The 27,500-nt window shown below is 42.9% G+C and overlaps 1 long non-coding RNA gene across 2 annotated transcripts in view; it reads left to right on the top strand.

Annotated features, from left to right (window-relative positions):
• Positions 1-27,500, top strand: part of LOC135101131 (uncharacterized) — an 89,611-nt gene that overhangs the window by 18,288 nt on the left and 43,823 nt on the right. Inside the window, exon 1 of one of the 2 annotated variants that reach the window (XR_010269050.1) lies at positions 12,384-12,521. The exons of the other annotated variant lie outside the window; for it this stretch is intronic. This is a non-coding gene — a long non-coding RNA (uncharacterized LOC135101131). Of the gene's footprint in view, positions 1-12,383; positions 12,522-27,500 lie in introns of those variants that run through there. 2 annotated transcript variants of the gene reach the window in all.

The following is a 27,500-nucleotide window of genomic DNA, read 5'->3' as shown; positions in this document are numbered from 1 at the left end:
TGAAATGTTGCAAATAAGTTAAAACAATGAAAGAAAGAATATAAAGTGTTCTAAAGATTTTCAATTTCGATAAGATCATTCTTGAACTGATCAGATCTAGCAAGAAATTTTTCATTTTTAGAAGAATTTGCTTACATTTCAGAAATCTTCTAAAATCATGCAGAGTGCTCTACCAGACACTTTTAGAAGTTTCTAGAACATTTTAGAACATTCTATTCAATGTAAACATTTCCAGAATATTCCAGAACTTACTTCTACATATTTCTACTGTATTCTAGAAAGTTCTCTAGAACCTACAAGAATTTTCTAGAATGATTCAGAATATTTTAAAGTAGGTTCAAGAATATTCTAGAAAGATTAATTACGTTCTGGAAGACATTCTAGAAAGACTAAGAATATTCTAGAGTACTGCTTGAAAATATAAAAATAGGGGCTTGCAGACCACCAATCTGTTCTGCTTTGGCTGCCTGAGAAGACGCATCACAAGAGGTGAAATGGCATCAAGAGTCTGCAGTCATTCTCCAGATACATTCTGTTACATATGTGGTTAATTCATCAAGACAAGAGCAAAGAAGTTCTCTGAGACAGCATCTGGAAAAATGGTGAAATTTACCTATTTTGAGGCAAAAACTCGTTCTAAAAGCCACAAAAGCAAAGTTTAAAAGGAATAATGGACATTTTATATTGTTTTGTAATGAAAAAGGGTTGAAAAATAACACTTTCTTGTCAAAGACAAAAATCGTGTTACAAAGTGTTATCTGTGTAGCCCTTGAAAATAGTCATGGCGAGAAAGCAAGGTGTTTCTGAATACGGAGCGAAGCCTGAAGGGGCGGGTGGTGTGAGCAGGAGGAGAAGGGGGTGGACTTACTTATGGAGTATTGTATCTTAGTCATCCCATTTAATGTGGTTATATTAGAAAACGTGGCACTATCGATGCATCATTTTCCCTTCCTTTGAACTTTCCCTTTCCCCTCCTTTGAAATTTCCTGTGTGGTTATTGTGACAGTTAGTTTGACTGTTGTGTGTCATTGCTGTAGATTAGTAAGTAGAGAGTCTGAGTTTACGGTGGCTAGGTGGTGAAGCGGCTCATGTGTACTGACGAGGCCTCGGTACCAAACATACCATTGTGGCGTTATGGCTTCAAGAAAACAAAAATTACTGTTATTATCTCTTTATGACCTACCATGGTACAGAACTGACAACGTACTCTTGAAGGTCCTTCCATGGTATCCTTGGCTGTATAGCCTATTCCTGCATCTTATTAATTTTTTACTCCAGGACACTATCCTCTCTCAGAGTTGCGACATTATTGACTCGCCGAACAATCGAATTTTACTTTGATTCTGTGACGCAATATCCAGTGCAGGTCAAGAAGACTGTCATCCCTCAATATCTTATTAAACTCTTTTTGCAAAGCCTGTGTGGCCACCGTGTTTCCAACGCTGCTACTTTGTCCCTGAACCCTGCACCTCTTCGCTCCCCCCAGCCTCGTCTCTGAAATATTGCCGCCGCGATGCCCCGGCGCCGTGGTGTCTGCGTCGCTTGGAGTACAGATCTCCCGCTAGACTCCAGAAAAGACACAAAGTTTTGAACTTTTATTAGTGGCTTTCAAGGGAGGTCAAGTTATAAACTTTTCTGTGAATTTTATATATCGTATTCCAGTGGGTAGCTCAGGGTAGAGTAGGAATTATTTCATGCTACAGAAATGTTGGGCAGAATGTTACAGGCGTCGTCTACGACCCCGCCTTGATGAGATGGGGAAGATGTGCACAGTGAAGTCTTTTCTCCTTATATTCTCGTTTGACATGAATTTTCTCACGGTGATGTGTCTCCTGAAGGCGGAGCGCGGCGTGTCCTTGCCGGGCGGCGACGTCTGTTCGGGAGAAGGAAATGAATAAATGAATAATGAATAAGTCGCATCGCCTCGAGTTTTCTCTCTCTCTCTCTCTCTCTCTCTCTCTCTCTCTCTCTCTCTCTCTCTCTCTCTCTCTCTCTCTCTCTCTCTCTCTCCTACGCTTCCCTAGTCTCCCTGCCCTTTACTATTCAGAACTCCTCACTGTAATATATTTCACTTTACATTTTTGTGCCATGTTACCACTTTACATTTCATGTCGAACAAATGTGAACGCGTTCCAGGATTCACCCATGCACTGTAACATAACTCTTTTATTTACTTGTATTTTCTATCATCATGTCATGATTGCTTGATCTGCATGGAGACCAAAGGCCGTCCCCAGGAAGGCGACGAGCCAAATTTTACAAGACGATGAGTTTGCGTTGAGAACCTTTATGTGAGTGTCTGAGATGCTCACTTGTCGCCCTCGTCTTATCTTTCACTACTTTCACATCCCCCTTTCCCTTCCCCTGCCCCTCTTCTTATTCTTTCTTGCACCCATGAATCTAACTGAAGATTTAGAGAGAGTGAGAGAAAAAATAAATGCGAGACAGAAGATTAATAAGTATAGTTTAGCTCCAAGCAAGTTCAGATCCCTCATGCCAGCGTTTCCCAACACTTTTCTGGTCGAGAGCCGCCTCTCATACACGACCTTCATCCACGCCCTCCTTCATAACCTGTGATCACAGCGGTTGTCTGGGCTCCTATACTCATCAGGTCCACATAAGCCACTCTAGAAATACCTGTGATTTTATTGACTAATATATTTTTCTTTTGTTGTTTCAAGTAAAGAACCTTGTATTTCCTTTTCCTGAGTCTTATGTACTGTAATCATGAAAATGGAACTAAAAATAATGTAATGTATATATGAAAAATTACATACCTAGATAGTAATTAAAAACCGTATAAATTGCCAGAATTTATATAGAGTCCAGTGTAGAGCGGTCTGTGCTTCAGCTTATGGCCCCGCACAATTTGCTCTATGGCCTCCAGGATGGAAACCACTGCCTCAAGCCATGCCTGCTCCTCCTCTCTGGTAAATGAACAAGAATTTCAGCGTGACATGAAACAAACTTAATACTTTTTCCTAGCTTGTTGAGGGACCCAACCAATGACAAAAAGTGAAAAAAAAGCTCATGTTGCCAATCTGAAAAAAAAAAGAAACTAGAAGAGAGGACTAAAAATGGTTAGCTAATTTAGTTTCTGAGGTGTCTCTGAATCATTCCAAGTCATTGGAAGAAGAAGAAGAAGAAGAAGAAGAAGAAGAAGAAGCATTTTAAGTCATTGGAAGAAGAAGAAGAAGAAGAAGAAGAAGAAGAAGAAGAAGAAGCATTTTAAGTCATTGGAAGAAGAAGAAGAAGAAGAAGAAGAAGAAGAAGAAGAAACGGAGAAAGTTTCAGGGAGTATTAGTGAGAAGGATGAAACCACTCAGAATTACCCCAAACATATCTACGCAGGTGTGCATAAAGTTTGCCTCTTAACAACTTTAAGTGTCCCGCGTGGAGTTTTAAGCCTTTGCTGATGCGGCATGCTGCCAAATAACGTTCCATCACTGCTGAGAAAAAAAAAAAAAAATAAATAAATGGAGCCAAAAAGAAATGAAAGAGTTAAAAGAGAGGAAAGACGCCTCACGAAAGTAAATATTCTTGATGATAACATTTAGCAGAAGATGCGTGGTGGTTGTGGTGGTGACTGGGTGTCGCTGGCAGCCTGGCGGGGGGAGGGGAGCGTCATGCCTTCGTGTCCAGCGCAGCGATGGCTAACTATCCCCAAAGTTTTTTTTTTTTTTTTTTTTTAACTGAGGGATGTGGTGAGCGGAATGGGGAGGGCGGTGAGGAGTTATGTGAAACCCGTCTCTCTCTCTCTCTCTCTCTCTCTCTCTCTCTCTCTCTCGCTAAAAATCGAGATAACGCTGCCAAAAGCTGCGTTGTGAGAACGGCAGGGGAAAGGAAGGGGGTGGCGGCACAACAGGTGGTGATGGCGGTAGTGGAGGCGGTGAGGGAGAGTGGGAGAAGGGGAGATGGGGGAGGAAGGGAGCCGATAAACTGCTTCGGAGGGGAAGTTTGAACGCCAGCTGCGAGGAGTTGCTTCCTCCTTTTTGAGGTGCTGTAAAAGTGATTCCTGCCTGTGCCTGATTTTTGTATTCAATGTTTACGATGTTCTCTAAAGGTGAGAGCATACTTGTTTGAAGCATGTGTTCGAAACATGTTTCGGACCAAGCCTCTGGTCTCATTCGTGTCACATGTTACAAGCACCGGGTCATATTGGCATCTCTGGCGCCGTGATGCTGACAGCACTGGTGTGGAGGAGGCTATGAGATGCGAGCATGAATCCAGCACACGTGACAGGTGATGTCTGTGGCAGGGTGGAGGATGGAGTGGATGAAGGAACAAACATTGAATCTAACTGAGCTGCATGAATCACACGCCGCTTTATGGGACTCTACAGATGCCAGTTAGAAAACAAAGTGAACAAGGTATCACGTCCTCCCTCGTCGCCATTGCGCTGGGCAGTGACTCCAGGAAGAATGGACGACCTCATTATCACAAAACAGCGACCGAAGCACTGTCTCGGCGTTCTCTGTGACTCACTACGAGCAAGCGTGTAACGTGCCGTTATCAGGAACCTAACAGTGTTTCGGACAAAATTTAGGGCAAATGTGATCGCTCCTTAAGAAATGATCAGTGGGTGTATAGACTAGATGTGTATGTCTTAACGAGGAACTGCCATGTGAAGGTCTGTTGGCTCCTTGTAACTTCCTTTATTTTGCCTTGGGGGCAGTGGCATGTCAGCATCATAGTATGTTAAGTGTAGGGCAGCGTCTCGTAACCTTTCCTGAGCTTAGCATCACTTGTCATTTAATCTAACTAACTCCCTCAGGTGCACTCACTGTCCACTTCACCGCCACCTCTCAAGTCTCCTCCTTTAGTCACCTATTTTTTTACTTATAACTTACGTGTAAATCTAACCACAAACATTATCCAGCCATACTTTTCTCTGTTATTGTTTGGGCGAATAATTTTACACACACACACACACACACACACACACACACACACACACACACACACACACACACCAAACATACACACATACAAACACACACATTTTTCACCCTTCTTACACCTTCACTTCCTCTCTCCTAAGCTTTCTTCTTCCCCCCCGAAACCTTCTCATTGCTTACTTCTCACAAGGAGGGTGGGGGGAAGTGAAGGTGACGTCCTAACCTGCCTCAATATTTCTCCCGCGGCGCCATCAGAACCACTTGGTCCTAATGTACTGATCTCATGTTTCACGCAGCGCCGGGGTAGAGAAGGGAGAGAGGGAGAGGGAGAATAAAGGTGAAGGCAGCATCGCCTTGTTAGTTTCTTTGGTTTTCTTTGGCAGTAAGTGAGCGCCGCCAGTAGACCACAGGTAAGTTCCGCGGGTATGATGAGGGAAAGTTAGGGAAAGAAGGAAAGAAAACGTCACAAGAAAAAGAGAGAGAGAGAGAGAGAGAGAGAGAGAGAGAGAGAGAGAGAGAGAGAGAGAGAGAGAGAGAGAGAGAGAGAGAGAGAGAGAGAGAGAGAGACTTTTGTAAATACATTAAACGTTATGAGATGCAAAAATAGTCACACATTTTTTTATGTTTTTCTCATTAAAAGCTGAAAAGTGTTTAATAATGGTGAATATATTTAAGCCTTTTGCAACGAATCATGACAAAAAAGCTAAATACTTTTCCCACAGAATTTTTCACCAGTAGAACGCCAAAGAATTAATACCAAAGCAACACAATAAATGTTATGCTGTAGAAAAGTGTGAAATATGTAATACGCCAAAATTACATTTATTAACCTTTTGGCTTCAATTACTTCTCTTCAGACTTAGAATAATGGTCTTGTGCAAGGATGGAGTGTTACCTCCAAGGACACCAGACAGCGGTGACGGCAAATATGAGTTATGGAGTTCATCTAGTGCCTGTGTACTTATAAGAACGCAACAAAAGAAAATAAGAGAAGCTGCAGGAATGTATCAGACCTAGGTACACGTTGCAGTCTCTGTGTAAAATATACCTACCTTTATCCATCTATCATCCCCATCTATAAATATGTGTAATCGCCTTTTAAAACTTCCTCTTGACTCATATTCTGATTACTAAGTCTCTTCCATTAATCCACTACACTGTTCACTTCATATCTCTTAAAAAAAAAAAAAAAACTATCATTATCAAGCTTGAATCCGTTATTTTTTTTTCCAGTATTCCTGCTCACTGAAACAGTCAAGGATAAGAATTTTAAAACACCACCAGAATTCAGTGGGTTAAACTTTGAAAAAAGAAAGAAGGGAACACACATGCAAACCCTGACATGTCGAAATATACTCTCTAGTTCATCATATTTCATGCAGTAAATATGTCAGGAAATTCATAAAGCAACAGATGTAATAAACACTTCACATATTCAACCGAGTAAGTATTCAGGGTTGAACTTTCCTCCCCTCTAAACTTACGCAATGTTACGTCAAGAGCTGATTACAGAAATAGACTGTGTGTGCATGTGCGTGTGTGTGCGTGTGTGCAGGCGAGGCAGAGATACGAGCTCAGCCTTATTACAACTTCATTTGTCGCTTGCTCGAAGATCATAGTTGCAAAATTCTTAGGATCAGCAACCAGGGTAGAACAAGAAATAACGGGTTCAAGCTTGAAAAATTTAGGTTTAGGAAGGAGATAGGGAAAAATTGGTTCTCAAATAGAGTGGTAGACGAGTGGAACGGACTCAGTAATCATGTAGTTAGTGCTAGGACACTAGAGAGCTTTAAGAGAAGATTAGACAAGTTTATGGATGGGGATAACGGATGGAAATAGGTAGGTGTGTTTCATACAGGGACTGCCACGTGTAAGCCTGGTCGCTTCTTGCAGCTTCCCTTATTTCTTATGTTCTTATGTTCTTATTTCTACCTGTCTTTGGTTTTTCTGTCTTTGTCTGGCTCCTCCTCCTCCTCCTCCTCCTCCTCCTCCTCCTCCTCCTCCTCCTCCTCTTGCTACTGTTCGTTCTCGCTCTCGTCCTTGTCTTCGTCCTTGTCTTAGTCGTTGTCGTCTTTCCTCTGCTGCTACTACTCGTCCTCCAGCTCCTCATGCTGCTTTCATCGTTGTCGTCGTCGTCATTGTTTTTGTTGTTGTTGTTGTTGTTGCTCCTCTTACTGCTCCTCCTCTCTACTTCCCGCGCGCTATCTTTTTCATCCTTCCTCTTTCTTTTCTCTCTCCTTCCACGTTCTCCACCATAATCCTTCCTTTCCTCTTTCTCCTTCACTCTCGTCCATAATCCCGCCGCTATGACTGCCTCTGAGCTCCCCGCCTCCAGCCCTTCTCCCTCCATCTTCTTTCCACCTTTCTCTGACCTGAATGTCTTCTTACTCGACTTAGCCCCTCGTCTCTCTCTCTCTCTCTCTCTCTCTCTCTCTCTTGGTCGTTTCCTGTTGGCGGTCTGACCTTTGCCTCAAATTTCCTCCCTGTCGTAAGGTCTTCGATTTTTTCCCCTTCCTATACCTGTCGTAATGAGGGAAGGTAATTGCTTTTCTTTCCATACTCAAGTCGTCATTTCTCGGGAGTATCCTGTTTTTTTTTTTTTTTTTTTTTTTATGCTTGGTCTTTTGCCCATTAAGCCTTTTCTTTTTGCAGTGAGGGAAGGAAGGAGAGGGAGTAAGCAGGGGATGGCTTGTAGTAGTAGTGAACGGAAACTTAAACTCTTCATCCTTTCCTCTGTTCTCCCACTATTTCTTTCAAGGAACGGCTTTGTAAATTGGGTTATTTTGATTTCCTTTTATTATTTATTTATATTTTCCTGGGGCATATCTCTTACATATGATAAAAAGAAAGAAAGAAGGACTGAGTGGTGGAGAAAGATACGTACGTGTGTCGTGTTGTTGGTAAAGAGAACAATACTTTCTTATGGCTTCTTGTGTAGGAGCCGTAAACACCACCTTGTTGTTGCTTTCTGAATGCTGTTATTGCCGGGCGGGAAGCCAACACAGATACAAGGTTAGCGATGATTGTCGTGTCGTTTCAGTGAATAATCTCCCTGCTCGTTACGGTCCTATTAATATCAGTGACTTCATCTTGGTATCATATTCAGGTGTCATCATAACTCATTCTGATCCAGTGGCCGCGTCCTCTCATTGACTCATTGTGATGTTGAATAAAGTCTTCTGTCAGTGGCTAACATGAAGAAAAAGAGATGGAAATGAACTTGTCTCTCTGCCGAATAAAGTCTTCTTTCAGTGACTTAGGGTAATAAAAAGAGAGAGAATCTCATTTTCAAGTGGAATGGTAAATGAATGGAATAGACTTAAGAACATAAGAAATAAGGGAAGCTGCAAGAAGCGACCAGGCTTACACGTGGCAGTCCCTGTATGAAACACATCTACTTATTTCCATCTGTTATCTCCATCCATAAACTTGTCTAATCTTCTCTTAAAGCTCTCTAGTGTCCTAGCACTAACTACATGATTACTGAGTCCGTTCCACTCATCTACCACTCTATTTGAGAACCAATTTTTTCCTATCTCCTTCCTAAACCTAAATTTTTTAAGCTTGAACCCGTTACTTATTGTTCTACCCTGGTTGCTGATCCTAAGAATTTTGCTTACATCTCCCTTGTTATAACCCTTATACCACTTAAAGACTTCTATCAGGTCCCCTCTTAACCTACGTCTCTCTAGAGAATGTAAATTTAACCGCTTCAACCTCGCTTCGTAAGGAATACTCCTCATCCCCTGTATCCTTTTAGTCATTCTCCTCTGTACTGATTCTAATAGACCTATATCTTTCCTGTAATGTGGGGACCAGAACTGCACAGCGTAGTCTAGATGAGGTCTGACCAGCGCCAAGTATAACTTTAATATTACTTCCGGCCTTCTACTTTTAACACTCCTAAAAATGAATCCTAGTACCCTATTTGCTTTGTTTCTGGCTTCTATGCATTGTTTCCCTAGACGGAGTTCAGAGCTAACTATAACTCCTAAATCTTTCTCGTACCCTGTACCTACCAGAGTTTGGTTGTTTAATGTGTACCTATTGTGTGGGTTTCCTCTACCTACGCTAAGCACTTTGCATTTATTGATATTAAATTGCATTTGCCATCTATCCGTCCATTCATTCATTCTATCTAAGTCTACCTGCAAGGCGATGACATCCGATTCTGACCTAATTAATTTACCTATCTTTGTGTCATCCGCAAATTTACTAACATCACTACTAATTCCACTATCCAAGTCATTGATATATATTAGAAATAACAATGGCCCTAATACTGATCCCTGTGGCACCCCACTAATGACATGACCCCATTCGGATTTCGAGCCGTTTATTAGCACTCTCTGTCGCCTGTTACCAAGCCATGACCCTATCCAGCCTAACACCTTCCCATCTATCCCATGTGCCCTAACCTTTCTCAGGAGCCTTTGATTGGGTACCTTGTCAAATGCTTTACCAAAGTCCAGATATAAGATATCATAACTATCACCATTATCTACTGCCTCGTACACCTTACTGTAAAAAACTTAACAAGTTTGTCAGGCAAGACTTCCCCTTCGTGAAGCCATGCTGTGACTGATTTATCAAGTTATGTTTGTCTAAATGTTCCCTAATGTTCCTCGCTATTATTGACTCTAACATTTTACCTACAACTGAAGTTAAGCTGACAGGTCTATAATTAGACGCTAAAGTTTTATCTCCTTTCTTAAAGATGGGTACTACATTAGCCTGCCTCCACATTACTGGTACCTCACCCGACTCCAGTGATTTCCTAAAGACAGAAGCTAACGGCTCACTAATAATCTCTTTACATTCCTTAAGTACTCTGGGATATATTTCATCAGGTCCTGGTGACTTGAACTTTTTAGCCTATCTATCTCCTGTTCCACTATCTCCCTAGTTATGGAAATATCTGTCAGCTTCTCATTCTCATCTGCTCTAAACACCTGTTCACTATTTGGCATATCCTGCATGTTTTCCTGGGTGAAGACAGTTAAAAAGTAATCATTCAGAAGTTTACTTATCTCCTCCCCAGAACTAACCAGCTCCCCATCTGCTGCCTTTAATGGACCTACAGTATTCTTATTCTTCGTCCTGTATACCTGATAAAATCCCTTGGGGTCCGTCTTCGCCTGGCTGGCTACCTTTAATTCATAATTGTCCTTAGCTTTCCTTGTTAACTTCCTGACTGTTCTAACTAATTCATTATATTGTATCCTTAAAACGTCTTCACCTGCCCTTAATCTCTTATATATATACTTCTCTTACGCCCTATATAATGCTTTAACCTAGCAGTCATCCATTTAGGGTCATTTTTTTTGTGATCTTATTGTTCTATACGGGATGTTTGCTAACTGACCTGTATGAACTTTATCTAGGAAATATCTATACAATTCATCTACATTTACTTCACCTAATCCCCTCATCTCGTCCCCTACCATCCTCTCCACTCCCTCATCTACTCGCCTCGATCTCACCTCTCTCATTTCAGCATGACCTGACATTCCAACATACTCACACCTATCTCCCCCCTTCCTCTTTCCTCCTCCCTTCCGGACACATCTTCCCTCCTCTTGTCCTACACCCTCACGCCTCACCTCACCTCTCTCATTCTGCCTTATCTCTCTGAACTCCGTCCCTGACCTGACCTCACCCTGCATCCTTTGCCAGTCCACTCCTTGGAGGTACCTTTTTAATTCTTCAAAATCTGCTCTCCTAAAGTCAGGTATTTTACTAGTGCTTTTGTTTCTAACAGTTTCTTCCCATTCTAAATTGCACCTAATTTCCCTATGGTCACTGTTACCTAGCTGTCCTCCAACCTCTACCTGCGTGACTGCTTCCTCCCTGTTAGTAAGAATTAAATCTAGAATATTATTCCCCCTTGTGGGTTCTACGACTTAGTGATCAGCAAGTTGTTAGTAACGAGTCAATAGATAGATTTAATTAAAAGATATACATGGATGTTTTATATAGGGACTGCTACGTGTACAGTAGGTCTGACGGCTTCTTGGTATCATAATTATTCATGGGTCTTTATATTTTTTTATGTATTATGGAGATCGACCAATGGAGAAAATGGACTGAAAAGAGAGAGAGAGAGAGAGGGAGAGAAAGAAAAAAAGATGCCGCTCAAATGCCGTTCCCGAAAAGGAAATTGGAGAACCGAGAAAGAAGCCATTTTATTTTCTGATGTGTCTTGATAACTCGTCCTGCTTCTGTGATTTATGAAATGATGTTGTGGTGGTCTAAGTGTGGCGTCTACTGAATGTTACTTGTTTTATAGTAAATTGTCAGTGGGACAGAGAATGGTATGTAGATGCTCCGTGTTCTGTGCTCCCCCCAATCCCCCCTCCTTTTTTTTTATGCACAAGAGAGGAAAATCCAAGTACAAAAATGAGTCAATAAATAAATAAAGACAAAATGTAAATAAATAAGTAAAAAAAAAAAAAAAATCCTAAGAACAGATAAATCAGCTGTACAGGTACCTGGAAACTCCTCATCTAAACAATGTCAAATAAGAGAAAGTAAGAAATAGGTAACACGTAATACATATACTCGTATCAGGACGTAAGCAACAGGAACGAGAAAGGTTACCTGTGTGAAATAGCTACGTGTGATTCGCCTGTCATGAATACTTTGCTATGTCAGATTTCCAGGGATTCACCAAAAGAACGCATAACACTTTCTGCCTTGTGTAGCGAGAGGTTATGGGCACACACACACACACACACACACACACACACACACACACACACACACACACACAGCATCGGCAATAAAAAGGAAACTTGTTCGAGGAGACGGAAGAGCCACTAACCCTCGTCATTTTGCCCTCAGAATTTACGATTACCAGAGTAAGAGAGAGAGAGAGAGAGAGAGAGAGAGAGAGAGAGAGAGAGAGAGAGAGAGAGAGAGAGAGAGAGAGAGCAGGTAAACAATAATTCCTGCCAGTGGGAAAAAGATGTCTTCAATATTTTTCCCACACCTTTCTTCTCCTTTCCTTAATTAACAAATCTCCCCTAGTGTGTATCAGGTGAGTGTTAGGAAAACTTTGTATCCCTACTCTCTCTCTCTCTCTCTCTCTCTCTCTGTCACTACTACTACTACTACTACTACTACTACTACTACTACTACTACTACTACTACTACTACTTTTACTACTACTGTCCAAGACTATATGTATAAGAGTCTCCTATATAATCTTTGGTTCAAGCTGGAGAAGAGAACAGGCTTTAATAAATTCAAATTTTCCGCCATGTGGAATCTTCTAGTAGTTAACATCCCGTTTTCTTTCCCTTCTATTATCACTAACAATTATCCTGATCTTATCTCCCTTATCGCATATGCCATTTTTAAATCATAATTATTAATTTTTTGTTTAATTTTCTTCCAACTGGAGCCGAGAAGAAGTGACTAGTGTAACATTCATGAGGTATATTTTGTCTCTTCAACGGGGACAGTCAGGCAGTGCAGTAACAAGCAGCGCGTGGGTGTGTTGTTGGCGTGTGTCTCTCTTTGTGTTTGCGTGTGTTGTGGCGCGCGTGACGGATACTTATTTGCTTTTATTAGTGATACGTGAAGTTTTCCTGGACACTTCAATAGTTCAGGAAAAAAAAAGTGAGTGTTTCATCTGTGTGTCTGGCGGCCTTGGGAGAGTGTAAGGGGTTGCTAGGTGTTTATGTAACGAGTGGCAGTTTGAGGAGCAAGGGCTGAGGTGGCTACAGTGGGCATCCTTCGCACTCAGTACCAAAGGCTTCTGTCATTCTCACCTCATCGTTTTCTTTGCTATTCATCGTGTTTCAGCCGGAGAATGTGTCAGTGCTTGCTACTCGTTAAAGAGTGAATGGTCCTGCTGACTGGCTGCCTTCTCTCCCTCCCTCCCTCTCCTCTCTCTCTCTCTCTCTCTCTCTCTCTCTCTCTCTCTCCCTTGCGTTAAGTAAAGGACTTGCCCACACTGATGTTATAATAGTTGAAATACGCGTAGTATAATATTGAAGTAACATCAACGTTTTCATCTGAGTGTTGGGTTAATTTATGTGTAGATTAATTGTGTCCATGAATTTCACAGCTTATCTCTTCATCATGTAGATCATGATTCGATATTTAGAAGTTGTCACCCGTACTGAGAGGGTTAAAGGGGAGAAACACTACAACACTACATAATTCTTCCACTACCTGGCTTAGGCATGCATAGGTAGGACATACAGGTCAACCGAGCGTTCCTAGTGAAGACAAGGACAAAACTGAATCCTAGAGAGGTTTGTACCCTGCACGTGGGTGTCCCTCAGGTTCGTCCGGTAGGCAGGGAGAGGGATGGGAGGGGAAAGAAGGAAGAAGGAAGCCAAACACGAGATGGGGAAATCAGCGTGATAAGTCGGCAGGCAGAAGGTGATAGAGACTGGCACAACTACGCTACTCCACATCCCTTTAAACACCTCATAAGCAGACTTCCCATCTCACCCCAGCGTCCCCTTTCCTCTTACAAACATCATTTACACACACCACGAACACATCCTCCCGTTTACTCACATCTACCCCTTCCCACTCTACTTTCAGCCCTCCAACACATCCCTGCCATCCGCTCACACACACCGCGCTCTCCTCTCACTCTTTCTCCCCTCACGGCCTTTACAACCTCTCCCAGTTCTCCCCTCCTCCCGCCTCTCTCAGTCTTTATTTCCACATCACTTGGTCCTTCCATTCCGTCTACTTTTCTGTCAAGTGGACCAGAACGCCAGCCAGAGGTAATTACTTCTCCTCCTCCTCCTCCTCCTCTTTCTCATCTTTCTGCTTCTCTCTGTCATTTTTTCCTACTTGTCTCCATCGTGGTCGTCGTCCTTGTCCTCATCGTCGTCCACGTGCTCCTCCTCTTCTTCTTCCTCTTCCTCCTCCTCCTCCTCCTCCTCCTCCTCCTCCTCCTCCTCTTCTCTGTTTTCGTTTAGTCTTCGTCGTTCTCCTTGTTCTCGTCCTTCTTGTTCTTGTCCTTTTCCTTTTTCCATCTTCCTACTTAGTTTTCTTTCCTTCCTCTCCTCCTCCTCCTCCTCCTCCTCCTCCTGCCCTTCCACATGTAGTTCACCAGTAATACCACGCAGCTCAGCAGATAGCCTCGTCACAGGCCACAAACATCCCTCCTGCCACTTGTTCTTTCTGTATTTCCTCAGTATGTATTTCTCCTTCTGCGCCTCCTGCTGGTGCTGCTGGGACCGTGATCGCCTGCCTGTTCTCGTCTTTCTCCCCTTCCTCTTTTCCCACACAATCTTCCTCCTCCTTATTTTTCTTTTTTTCATTGTTCTTTCCTTTCCTGTTTTGCATATCCTCTTCTCTTCTCTTTCTTCACCTTCTGGCTCCTGTTCACGCTCCTTCTTCTCCCTCTCCTTCTCATCGTCCTCCTCCTCCTTCAGTCGGCTCTTCAATGTTTGGAACCCTTTACCTACTAATCACGTCTTTTGAAAACATATTAGCTGAGGTACTGCCCGCTGGCCTGGCAAATTGCAATTAAAATTTGTTTCGGTTTATTTCTGAAATGTTGCTTTTCTGAGCTGCTGCTGATTATCTAGCACTGGATAGAAGTAGCGATGGTGGTAGGGTAGATTTTACCTGTTTCCTAGGCGGTTTTCGTAGATTTTCAATGTTGTTAAGTATTTCTCCTTCTTTTCTTTCCCTGCCAGCCCTGGAGGGAGCGGTGGGTGGCGAGAAGGAACGCTTCCTGTCCTCCCATCAATGCTATCGCTTTTCTCTTACTGTAGGCTGGGCTTATTAAAGTAAAGCTCCCATGAACGTTTTAGCCCCGCAGTGACCTTCAGTTCTACGGGTGTTCCTTCCTTCTCCCTTTGTGTTCCTTTGCCTTTTTTTTTGTTTTTCTCTCATATCCTTCTCCTCTTGCACTTCATCCCACTCTCCTCTTTCTCATCGTCTTTCTCTTCTTCACTCTCCCCTCTCCTCTTTTTATATATTCCTTTCTACTTCTCTCCTCCTCTTCCTCTTCCTCCTCCCCTTCCCCCTCCCCCTCCCTCTCCTCCTTCCCCCCCCCTCCCCCTTCCCCTCCCCCTCCCCTCTCTCCCTCTCCTCCTCCCCTCTCCCTCTCCTCCTCCTCCTCCTCCTCCTCCTCCTCCTCGTGGTCCCCCACCCAGCCAGCCGTGATATTGCTTCCATCATCCTCTATACGGGTAGTCTCCCTCCTAGTGATATTGGCTCGCCTTCCAGTCCTCTCTCTCTCTCTCTCTCTCTCTCTCTCTCTCTCTCTCTCTCTCTCTCTCTCTCTCTCTCAAAATTGCATTCTTCATTTTCCGTTTCCCTCCTCTCCTCGTTTCCCTTTCCTCCTTCCTCTCCTTCCTGATTTTGCTTTCCCTCCCTCCTCTCCCTTCCTCTTCCTTTCCTCTTCACTCCTTCCCGTTTTCCTTCCTCCCTCCCTCCTGTTTTTCCCTCTCGTCTCTTCTTTCAACTTTATGTCCTTCTAGAAGCATTCCTTCCTTCCTTCCTTACTTCCTTCCTTCCTTCCTTCCTTCCTTCCTTCCTTCCTTCCTCAGGTTTTCTTTCTTCACCCTTCTCTCCACGTAACTTTAGTTATCTGTAATTACAAATCTTTTTTTTTTCACTTTCCACTTCTCTGTTATTCTACCTTCTCCTCCCTCCTCCTTCTCTTTCAACTTGATTTATCTCCCTTCATTATATTCACACCATCATCATCATCATCATCATTATCGAGTTGTTGTTTTTGTTTTGTTGTTGTTGTTGTTGTTTTTGTTGTTGTTGTTGTTGTTGTTGTTGTTGTTTTCCTTCTATTATTTTATACTTCCCTTTCTTTTTCATCCTATTTTTCCTTTTTTCCTCCTTTTTTTTCTTTTTTTTCCTTATTCCTCTTCTTCATCTCCTCCTCCTTCTCCTCGTCCTTCTCCTCCGCCTCCTCCTCCTCTAGGGCTAATGTGTGGTCAGGCGGGGACATGATCCTGTGCGTAAACTGCGTGATCGATGAGGGTAGAGTCGCGGTTCCTTAATGTTCTCTCTTCCGCAGGCTCCTGGATGGATTATATTAGTTACCCCTTTCCTCTCTCGTCTCCCGTTGTTGGGCTCGTTTTCTTCTGGTGTTCCTCGATTTCTTGGTATGTTTTTGTTTCTTGCTTCGTTTTCTTTGCGTGTGTCTATGAGTTTAGAGTCTCTCTCTCTCTCTCTCTCTCTCTCTCTCTCTCTCTCTCTCTCTCTCTCTCTCTCTCTCTCTCTCTTTGTTTAAGCAGAGGAATTTCTTAAGGTAATTCAGGATAATTTTTTTAAAACAGGTAGTCGTAGAACCCACAAGGGGAATAATATTCTAGATTTAATTCTTACTAACAGGGAGGAAGCAGTCACGCAGGTAGAGGTTGGAGGACAGCTAGATAACAGTGACCATAGGGAAATTAGGTACAATTTAGAATGGGAAGAAACTGTTAGAAACACAAACACTAGTAAAATACCTGACTTTAGGAGAGCAGATGTTGAAGAATTAAAAAGGTACCTCCAAGGAGTGGACTGGCAAAGGATGCAGGGTGAGGTCAGGTCAGGGACGGAGTTCAGAGAGATAAGGCAGGATGAGAGAGGTGAGGTGAGGCGTGAGGGTGTAGGACAAGAGGAGGGAAGATGTGTCCGGAAGGGAGGAGGAAAGAGGAAGGGGGAGATAGGTGTGAGTATGTTGGAATAAGAACATAAGAACATAAGAACATAAGTAATAAGGGAAGCTGCAAGAAGCGACCAGACTTACACGTGGCGGTCCCTGTATGAAATACACCTACCTATTTCCATCTGTTATCCCCATCCATAAACTTGTCTAATCTTCTCTTAAAACTCTCTAGTGTCCTAGCACTAACTACAGGATTACTGAGTCCGTTCCACTCATCTACCACTCTATTTGAGAACTAATTTTTTCCTGTCTCCTTCCTAAACCTAAATTTTTATAAGCTTGAACCCGTTATTTCTTGTTCTATCCTGGTTGCCGATCCTAAGAATTTTGCTTACTTCTCCTTTGTTATAACCCTTATACCACTTAAAGACTTCTCTAAACTCTAAACTGAATGTCAGGTCATGCTGAAATGAGAGAGGTGAGGTCGAGGCGAGTAGATGAGGGAGTGGAGAGGATGGTAGGGGACGAGATGAGGGGATTAGGTGAGGTAAATGTAGATGAATTGTATAAATATTTCCTAGATAAAGTTCATACAGGTCAGTTAGCAAATATCCCGTATAGAACAATAAGATCACAAAAAAATGACCCTAAATGGATGACTGCTAGGTTAAAGCATTATATAGGGCGTAAGAGAAGTATATATATAAGAGATTAAGGGCAGGTGAAGACGTTTTAAGGACACAATATAATGAATTAGTTAGAACAGTCAGGAAGTTAACGAGGAAAGCTAAGGACAATTATGAATTAAAGGTAGCCAGCCAGGCGAAGACGGATCCCAAGGGATTTTATCAGGTATACAGGACGAAGAATAAGAATACTGTAGGTCCATTAAAGGCAGCAGATGGGGAGCTGGTTAGTTCTGGGGAGGAGATTAGTGAACTTCTGAATGAGTATTTTTTAACTGTCTTCACCCAGGAAAACATGCAAGATATGCCAGATAGTGAACAGGTATTTGGAGCAGATGAGAATGAGAAGCTGACAGATATTTCCATAACTAGGGAGATAATGGAACAGGAGATAGATAGGCTAAAAAAGTTCAAGTCACCAGGACCTGATGAAATATATCCCAGAGTACTTAAGGAATATAAAGAGATTATTAGTGAGCCGTTAGTTTCTGTCTTTAGGAAATCACTGGAGTCGGGTGAGGTACCAGTAATGAGGAGGCAGGCTAATGTAGTACCCATCTTTAAGAAAGGAGATAAAACTTTAGCGTCTAATTATAGACCTGTCAGCTTAACTTCAGTTGTAGGTAAAATATTAGAGTCAGTAATAGCGAGGAACATTAGGGAACATTTAGACAAACATAACTTGATAAATCAGTCACAGCATGGCTTCACGAAGGGGAAGTCTTGTCTGACAAACTTGTTAAGTTTTTACAGTAAGGTGTACGAGGCAGTAGATAATGGTGATAGTTATGATATCTTATATCTGGACTTTAGTAAAGCATTTGACAAGGTACCCAATCAAAGGCTCCTGAGAAAGGTTAGGGCACACGGGATAGATGGGAAGGTGTTAGGCTGGATAGGGTCATGGCTTGGTAACAGGCGACAGAGAGTGGTAATAAACGGCTCGAAATCCGAGTGGGGTCATGTAATTAGTGGGGTGCCACAGGGATCAGTATTAGGGCCATTGTTATTTCTAATATATATCAATGACTTGGGTAGTGGAATTAGTAGTGATGTTAGTAAATTTGCGGATGACACAAAGATAGGTAGATTAATTAGGTCAGAATCGGATGCCATCGCCTTGCAGGCAGACTTAAATAGAATGAATGAATGGACGGATAGATGGCAAATGCAATTTAATATCAGTAAATGCAAAGTGCTTAGCGTAGGTAGAGGAAACCCACACAATAGGTACATATTAAACAACCAAACTCTGGTAGGTACAGGGTACGAGAAAGATTTAGGAGTTATAGTTAGCTCTGAACTCCGTCTAGGGAAACAATGCATAGAAGCCAGAAACAAGGCAAATAGGGTATTAGGATTCATTTTTAGGAGTGTTAAAAGTAGAAGGCCGGGAGTAATATTAAAGTTATACTTGGCGCTGGTCAGACCTCATCTAGACTACGCTGTGCATTTCTGGTCCCCACATTACAGGAAAGATATAGGTCTATTAGAATCAGTACAGAGGAGAATGACTAAAAGGATACAGGGGATGAGGAGTATTCCTTACGAGGCGAGGTTGAAGCTGTTAAATTTACATTCTCTAGAGAGACGTAGGTTAAGAGGGGACCTGATAGAAGTCTTTAAGTGTTATAAGGGTTATAACAAGGGGGATGTAAGCAAAATTCTTAGGATCAGCAACCAGGGTAGAAAAAGAAATAACGGGTTCAAGCTTAAAAAAAATTAGGTTTAGGAAGGAGATAGGAAAAAATTGGTTCTCAAATAGAGTGGTAGATGAGTGGAACGGACTCAGTAATCATGTAGTTAGTGCTAGGACACTAGAGAGCTTTAAGAGAAGATTAGACAAGTTTATGGATGGGGATAACAGATGGAAATAGGTAGGTGTGTTTCATACAGGGACTGCCACGTGTAAGCCTGGTCGCTTCTTGCAGCTTCCCTTATTTCTTATGTTCTTATGTTCTTATGTTTTGTTTTTCAATTATTCTTTGTGGTTTTCTTGTTTCCTGTTTCGTTCCCATTTTCAGGCGTTCTCTCTCTCTCTCTCTCTCTCTCTCTCTCTCTCTCTCTCTCTCTCTCTCTCTCTCTCTCTCTCTCTCTCTCTCTCTCTCTCTCTCTCTCTCTCTCTCTCTCTCTCTCTCTCTCTCTCTCTCTCTCTCTCTCTCTCTCTCTCTCTCTCTCTCTCTCTCTCTCTCTCTCTCTCTCTCTCTCTCTCTCTCTCTCTGTCTCTCTCTCTCTCTCTCTCTGTCTCTCTGTCTCTCTCTCTCTCTCTCTCTCTCTCTCTCTCTCTCTCTCTCTCTCTCTCTCTCTCTCTCTCTCTCTCTCTCTCTCTCTCTCTCTCTCTCTCTCTCGCGCCTTCCACTGCTCTTTTCAACCTCTTCTCCTCTTCTTCCTCTTTTCACATTTTTCTACAGACTGCCGCTTTCCTCCTCCCTCTTTCCTATCTTTCCCTTCCTCTTTCTGACCCTCCTCCTCCTTTCCCATTCTCTTTGAGCCTTTTTTCTCTTTTCCCAACCACAGCCTTTCTTCTCTCTCCCCTTTCTCCGTGTCTTTGACTTGTAAGGAGGCGTGTGTAAAGGGAGAAATGAGCTCTCTCTCTCTCTCTCTCTCTCTCTCTCTCTCTCTCTCTCTCTCTCTCTCTCTCTCTCTCTCTCTCTCTCTCTCTCTCTCTCTCTCTCTCTCTCTCTCTCTCTCTCTCTCTCTCTCTCTCTCTCTCTCTCTCTCTCTCTCTCTCTCTCGTATAATCGTACGTATTTTCTTTTTATTTCTCTAATATTTTTATCCTTTTTTACTCTTATTATTTATTTTTAATCTTATATCTTTTCTGATATGACAAATGTATGAATGAAGTTTCTCCAGTAATTCTCCACGCCCCCCATTTCCCTCCCTCTCTCCCTCCCTCTCTCTCTCTCTCTCTCTCTCTCTCTCTCTCTCTCTCTCTCTCTCTCTCTCTCTCTCTCTCTCTCTCTCTCTCTCTCTCCGTAGGTCGACGGGTCACCTGAGTCGTGTTTTCAGGTGAAGGGGAGTAGGGGTGAATACTTTGGGGTCTCCAGTGAGGCGCGTAGGCGATGCTCGAGTCGTCAGTATTTTAGTTGCAGCCCGTGTCCGACTGTTGGCTGTGATAAGACGTGGTCTGTACTGTACTTCGCTGGTTTCCTTTCCTGCATGCCCCTCTCTCTCTCTCTCTCTCTCTCTCTCTCTCTCTCTCTCTCTCTCTCTCTCTCTCTCTCTCTCTTAGTATCATGTTTTTTCTGTTTTGTTTGTCGTATTTTTTTTCTCTTTGTTTTATTTTTTTTTGTCTTTTCCTTCTTGCTTTTTTTCTTCTTGCCTTTCTCTTTTTCTCTTCCATTTTTCTTTTTGTATTTTTCTACCTATTTTCTGTTTTTTTTTCTGTTTATTTTTCCTTTCCTTTTCTGTATTTTTCTCTGCTTATATTTCTTTGTTTCTTTTTTCTGCTTTTCTTTTCTTTTCTTCCTTCTTTCATCCTTTGTGTGATGGTTTATCAGTCGCCGCCGGTCAGAGGAAGCTGATCGTAAGGGCAGGAAAACAATTGCTCCTTGAGGTTCTTTTATTCTAGAATGCAAATTGCGGCTTGTAAGACAGTCTTTTGATGGTAACCAAGTATTGTGCAGTGTAGAGAAGGTAACAGAAGTACATGCATGAAAAGGAAAGGTAGAGAAGTACAAACATCAAAACGAGAGGTGGATTATATTAAAATACCTTGAAAAAAATGCTTACTTGATAAAATTATTTGATTAAGTTCAAAATCTCCTCATTGAGATAGCTTTAAATTTGTGTAAGCAAGCTAGAACTTGAAGCCAAAGTAGACACCATTTGGTACACAATACATACATAAATCCACAAAGACAGAACACGTGTCTCCTCTCGTGTGTATCGCTTGAAGATACTTGGCGTTCATGTTCAGCGTCTGCCTCTTTGGGGCAAGTTAGTCATGCATGTCTGCCACGTAGCAGAAAACTGTCATTGCGTCACATGAAAGTGAGTCAGATAAATCTTGCAGCCACATCGTCTTGCCGGAAAAATGCTCGGCTGCTGGCTGGAAGGTGACTAGCTCACGCCTCACGCGTTTTCCCCGCAGGAATGTTTGTTCAGCCCTTTCTTCGCTTCCTCAGTTGTGCGGTGTTTCCATTGTCATCTTCGTCAGTCTCAGACGAAAGGGTGTTTCTGGTACGCGCTCGGAGGCAAGATGCTTTGTGTTCATGCCAACAGGAAGAGGAAGTTCCTTCGTGTACTCGAACAAGGCATGAGTCGAGTCTCACTCCGAATTCAACATCGCTACAAAATTTCCCTGAAAGACGTGACAAGTAGCGGCTGCAGCTCCGTTCCGTGTGTTGCAGCGCATCTTGCTGGATCGGTGTAAAGTTTGGAGCAACAAGACTGGTGCCTTGAAGTGCCTTGCGTCCTTCACGTGGCGAACACCGCCAACTTGGCAAACGTTAGTCCATTCCTTGATTATATCCGATTTCTTCACGCTATAAGATTGTGTTCGGTGATGTAGCGTCGCACAGGAGAGGTTTTCTTTTAGAAACCTACTGTTGACCATTTGAATTCTGGCCTCACCTTAGAATTCCCCGAGCTCATCATTACACAGCGGCATAGGGGACTGATCTGAGTTGACTGAAGTACACATTTACTTAGCCGTTGCTCTGCCTGGTGATATGTGTACCACAGGCCACAGCCGCTCATAACGCTTCTCCGGTGCACCGATCTGTGGCTAATGGTCTGAGGCTTTGCCTTTCTGTTGAGGCTGATGCCCTGGCCTCTCCCCAAACACGTTGGTCTGCAGGCCCATTTGTCTGATACCAGACACCATCTCCACCCCCACTGATGTGATCTTGGAGCTGCCATCCTGTACTTCTGCCAAACACAGCACTCCACACTCGCACGTCGCGGAATCATGCAATTTTTACTTATGCTACCAAACGTCAGGCATATGGAAGCTATGAATACTATTTGAATTGTGAGTAATTATGGACGTGTTGTACTGGGTGATGAACGTTCCTGCCAAGGAAATATTGCGCAGGCACTCTTTGGAATTAGACACATGTAAAAGTGACCGCTAATCAAGACAGAGGAAGTACGTGCGAATATATAAATGTATGTCTTTTATATGTGTGCAGTAAGGTGCGCGTGCGTGTCTGTGTGTGTGTGTGTTTGCCTCTTTTATTACCTTTTTTTCCCTCGACTTTCCGTGGTTAGGACTAAGCAGGGAAAGAAGGAAGAGGGGAGGGCAGGCATGGAGAAGTACGGAGGGCATTGGGGGAGGAAAGGAGCGAGGGAGGAAGGAAGGAAGGAGACAGGACGAGTGCACGTATCGAGCAGAAAAAGGAAATGGAGTGGAAAACGAAGTTGGAGAGGAAATTGTTTGTGAGAAGAGGCTGAAGAAGCGGTCTGATGGAAGAAGACTGTGTGGTAGTAAAAGAGAGAGAGAGAGAGAGAGAGAGAGAGAGAGAGAGAGAGAGAGAGAGAGAGAGAGAGAGAGAGAGAGAGAGAGAGAGAGAGAGAGAGAGAGAGAGTAGCCCAAAATTAATAGGTTGTCTGGACTTACCCATTTGCATATATCGAGGTGAAAGTAAATTTTTGGCGTTGATAAATTACCGAGTGCAAGACGAGACCAAATTGATGAAGATTATTCCGAATTTTACTTTCTTTTTTGTCCGGCGAGATAAAGTAAAAAAAATAATCATTAATTACTGAGCGGTTGATGATTTTTACCGAGAGAGAGAGAGAGAGAGAGAGAGAGAGAGAGAGAGAGAGAGAGAGAGAGAGAGAGAGAGAGAGAGAGTAAAACGTTATTTCAATTTTCCTCCATCTTTCTTTTTCCTGTCGATTGCCTTTTGTGGTATTGGTGCATAATCTCTCTCTCTCTCTCTCTCTCTCTCTCTCTCTCTCTCTCTCTCTCTCTCTCTCTCTCTCTCTCTCTCTCTCTCTCTCTCTCTCTCTCTCTCTCTCTATCAATCCTTATCCTTCATTGTCAAGTGCCATTATCTTCTTCCCAACAAACAGTACTCCTCTTTCTCCTCCTCCTCCTCCTCCTTCGCTTCCTTCTCCTCGTTTTCGTTTTCGTTCTATCATTTCAAAACCAACTATTATCTTTTATTTCGGTGTTTCTCCTCTCCTTCCCCATTTCTCTTCCCTCCTGTTCATCTTCTTTCTCTCTTCTTTTTCCTCTTATTCCACTTTCTTATTTTTTTAGGTTTCTTTTTTTCTTTGTGCGGATTTGAAATTAAAATGTGGATGCTGCGATGAATAGGGAGAAAATTATAGTTGTTGTTGTTGTTGTTGTTGGTGTTGTTGTTGTTGTTGTTGGTGGTGGTGGTGGTAGTGGTGGTGTTACACAAATAATTTCGCTATCTTTAATATTCGAGCAGATGTAAAGTTAGAAAAAATGTCCACTAAACGTGTCTCGTCTTGAAATAGCTTCTTACCTCTCCTTGCACGACAAATGACCGCGTCTCTTCATTCCGAACCGTCGCTGCGTTGATTAGGGGGTGGGGGCGGGCGGTGTTGGAAGCCTTGTTGCCCCTCTGCTCTTCTTGGTCTTTCACTAACTGGAGATCAGGAGGGGAGAGAGGTTTACTATGGAAGGAAGGGAGCCTCATTATAACTCATTAATTTTTTGTTACGTGCTTTGTGTGTGTTATGCTCCCTCTCCTTATTCCCCTCTTTTTTTCGTTGGGTACTTGTTTGTATGCTCCTCCTCCTCCTCCTCCTCCTCTTCTTCTACCATATTAACTCGTCTTCCTCTAGTAGTTGGTATAGAACAGTTACCCAGACATCCTAGTAAGAATAAGTGTCAGTTATTATTTGGTTTTCCTTTGTATTCCTTTGTACTCCTCCTACCTAGTACCTACCTATCTGTTACCTCTCCTTACTTAACTATTACTCTCACCCACACCAACCTTTCCCTTCCTCGCCTTCACTTCACTCATTCAAACACATTCCCCACCTGTCTGTCAATTGTCCTTGTTTTGGTTGACTCTTTTGTGTGTGGCCTTACCTGTAATCAGCGCCAAGAGTGGGCACCTCGTAAAAGTGGTAACAATGCTGTCTATTAAGGTTCGTTTTTACTACAATATCATTCCGGCTTGATTTTGTGTGCAAGAGAGAGTGAGAGAGAGAGAGAGAGAGAGAGAGAGAGAGAGAGAGAGAGAGAGAGAGAGAGAGAGAGAGAGAGAGAGAGAGAGAGAGAGAGAGAGACTGGAGAAGGAAGGTTGTTACGAGGACGTAAAGTTGAAAGGAAGATACGAGAAGGGAGAAAACAGGAGGGAGAAAGGGTAATGAGAAGGATAGGGGAGAAAATGCAGAAGAAGAAAGAAGAGAAGGAGGAAAGAGACTAAGGAAGGGAGGAAGAATGAAAGGAAAGAAATGGAGAGTGAAGGAAGAAATCTGAAGGGAGAGAGAGAGAGAGAGAGAGAGAGAGAGAGAGAGAGAGAGAGAGAGAGAGAGAGAGAGAGAGAGAGAGAGAGAGAGAGAGAGAGAGAGAGAGCTTTTTCCCTACCCCTTTATTAAGCTCCTTTGATGTTATTGTGCCGCTTTGTAGACATTAACTCCGGTATTTTATTTTCTCGATTGAAATAGCACACAAAGCAACTTTTAGGGCTCCATTGTTTAACTTTTAGCGCGTATCTTTCAGCCTACGGTTTGTTGCACCTTCGTGGCCTCGAACTCAGCCCCTGCACTCCCTCACTTCGGGCCCTGCTTTACACTGCCGCTTGATCCCCGCTCCAGCAACCACAAGTTACCACATCAACCTCAGAAGCCGCCAGCCACACCCTGTTGGCGTTTCACGGGTTTTGTGGCAACGTAGAGGTAGTTCTGAGGGTCTGGAATGCTGGGAAAGAGTATTAGTGAAGCGAGAAGGTGTGGTTTCTGTTTATTTGTCTTTATAGCTGGGTGTTGTGGGTGTTATGGTAGAGGAAAGTGTTACTCTGGTGTTGTGTGTTGGTTCGTAGGTGATGGTGTTGGTGCTTGTTGCTGTCTGAGCCTTTCAAAAGTAGGAGGTTCGATATTATCATGTTTTCTCTTACATTCTGAGACGTCTCCGCCAGTTTTTCTCACCCCTTAGCTGCTTACTCTGAAGGGGGGGGGGGTGTTTCACTCACATCGCTCTTTTAGACAGGGTGGAATCAATAGCTTTTCGTCTCATCAACTCCTCTCCTCTAACTGACTGTCTTCAACCTCTTTCTCATGCAATGTTGCATCTCTAGCTGTCTTCTACCGCTATTTTCATGCTAACTGCTCTTCTGATCTTGCTAACTGCATACCTCCCTTTCCTCCCGCGGCCTTGTTGCACAAGACTTTCTTCTTTCTCTCACCCCTATTCTGTCCACCTTTCTAATGCAAGAGTTAACCAGTATTTTGAATCATTCATCCCTTTCTCTGGTAAACTTGATACTCCCTGCCTGCTTCTGTATTTCCACTTTAATCCTTCAGGAGGGAGGTTTCAAGACATTTATCTTTCAATTTTTGACTACCATTCCGGACCCTATTGAGAGACCGGCATCTCAGCGGGTTTTTTATTGCATTTTTGTTGCCCTTGGGCGTTGTCCCTCCTACATAAAAAAAAAAAAAAGACAACTTCTAATAGCCTCTAGTGGAAGCTAATGGGATTTTCAAGGGTTGCTGTCATGACTCCATTGGTGGTTGAACATGTATTCTGTGCCAGTGAAGAGGAAAAAACACCATAAGACCCCAAGAAGTCTTCCTTGTGACCTTTGAAAGTTTAAAACGTCTAAGAATATGAACCTCAGTGACTGGGTTGTTGTTGTTGTTGTTGTTGTTGTTGTTTGTTGTTGTTGTTGTTACTATCAACATTATTATTGGTTACTACTTTACTGGTATTTTCCCCAATATTCTGTACCTTCAACATCCCTCCCTCACTCGATAACAAAAAAAAAAAAAACACCGTATTTTTCACTAAGCTTAGGATCGGTAACACGGCCTCCTCCTCCTCCTCCTCCTCTTCTCCTCAAAGCCTCACAATTAATTCCCCGCGATAATACTGTACGTGTTTATTCAGCGCTGGAGTTGGACGCGTGCCATCTCCTTCCCGCCGCCCTGGCCCGGATTGGAACCTCCGGCCGATGTTTTTCTTCCCGTCTGCTATACCAACACGCGAGGAACTTCTGAAATTAATATAGTTTCTCGCCGCATATCCCGATGGCGGCGTCGGGTACAGAGGGATGGGGTGGGGAGACGAGGGGACGAATCTGGATGCGACATGGGAGAGGAGGAATTATTTTTTGCATGAATAAGAGAGAGGAGGCAGGCGTTCTCTCTCTCTCTCTCTCTCTCTCTCTCTCTCTCTCTGCCTGTCTATCTATCTATCTTTCCATCCATGTAATACATTTTGTGCGCTTACTGGAAAATCCGCGAATTAAATCAAGCACTTGAAAAAGCAGCATCACCTAATTTATAAATCCATCCTACTCGGCTTTGTTCGCGCCTGTGATGACATGCGACAATTGCTACCCGACGCGCTGGGCCTTGCTGTGCTGTGACGATATCTCATGTGAAGCTGAACTGAAAATTCTCAAATATAGATGGCTTGAATAGAATTATGTGTACGAATATGCGTTCATAACAGATGGGTAATAACAACTATACAAGTGACATTTGCTTTAAAACTCGTCACAGAATTAATAGTAAATCACAAAATATATAAAACGTTAGTATCTTTGCTATTAACTCAGTGGCGTATCCCTGCAGATGCTGGCGACCATGGGATGACACACATTTCTATTCTTTATTATTTGCAGCAGACGTCCAGCCGTGTCATCATACTGAACCACCAGTAAATAGCAAATAATATATCAAAATTGTAAACCAGCGGTAAATATTTAACATGGCTGAACTGTCTGCTGGGGTGTCAAATGGCAATAGAATATCAGTGACATTCTCCCACAAAACACACAGCAGTCTCTCAGCAAATAACAAAACTTACCCCAAAAATCATATAGCGGTAAACCATTGATAAACACTGCACAAAGCTAAACGCGTCTGTTAGGTAATGGAATGACAATACAGTGCCAATACAATACGTGCGACAATCGGCCCCAAAAACTCACACACGCAGAGCGAACACTAAAACCACGCCTCGTATTGAACTGTCAGAGCCAAGCAGGGTTTGCATAATTAAATGACCTTCCTGTGTACTGACATTTTATCCCCTAACACGGGAATAAAATGACAGAATTCCTTGCATGTATTTACTCCCTTTGGAACGCGGGGCTTGAAAAATAAAAGTAGCTGTTAACGCTTCGACTGCTAATGACATACTGGTGTTTCTGATTTCACTCA

This window comes from Scylla paramamosain, chromosome 6 (assembly GCF_035594125.1).
Source record: "Scylla paramamosain isolate STU-SP2022 chromosome 6, ASM3559412v1, whole genome shotgun sequence".
Classification (NCBI taxonomy): domain Eukaryota; kingdom Metazoa; phylum Arthropoda; class Malacostraca; order Decapoda; family Portunidae; genus Scylla; species Scylla paramamosain.
This window is presented reverse-complemented; position numbering and strand designations above follow the sequence as displayed.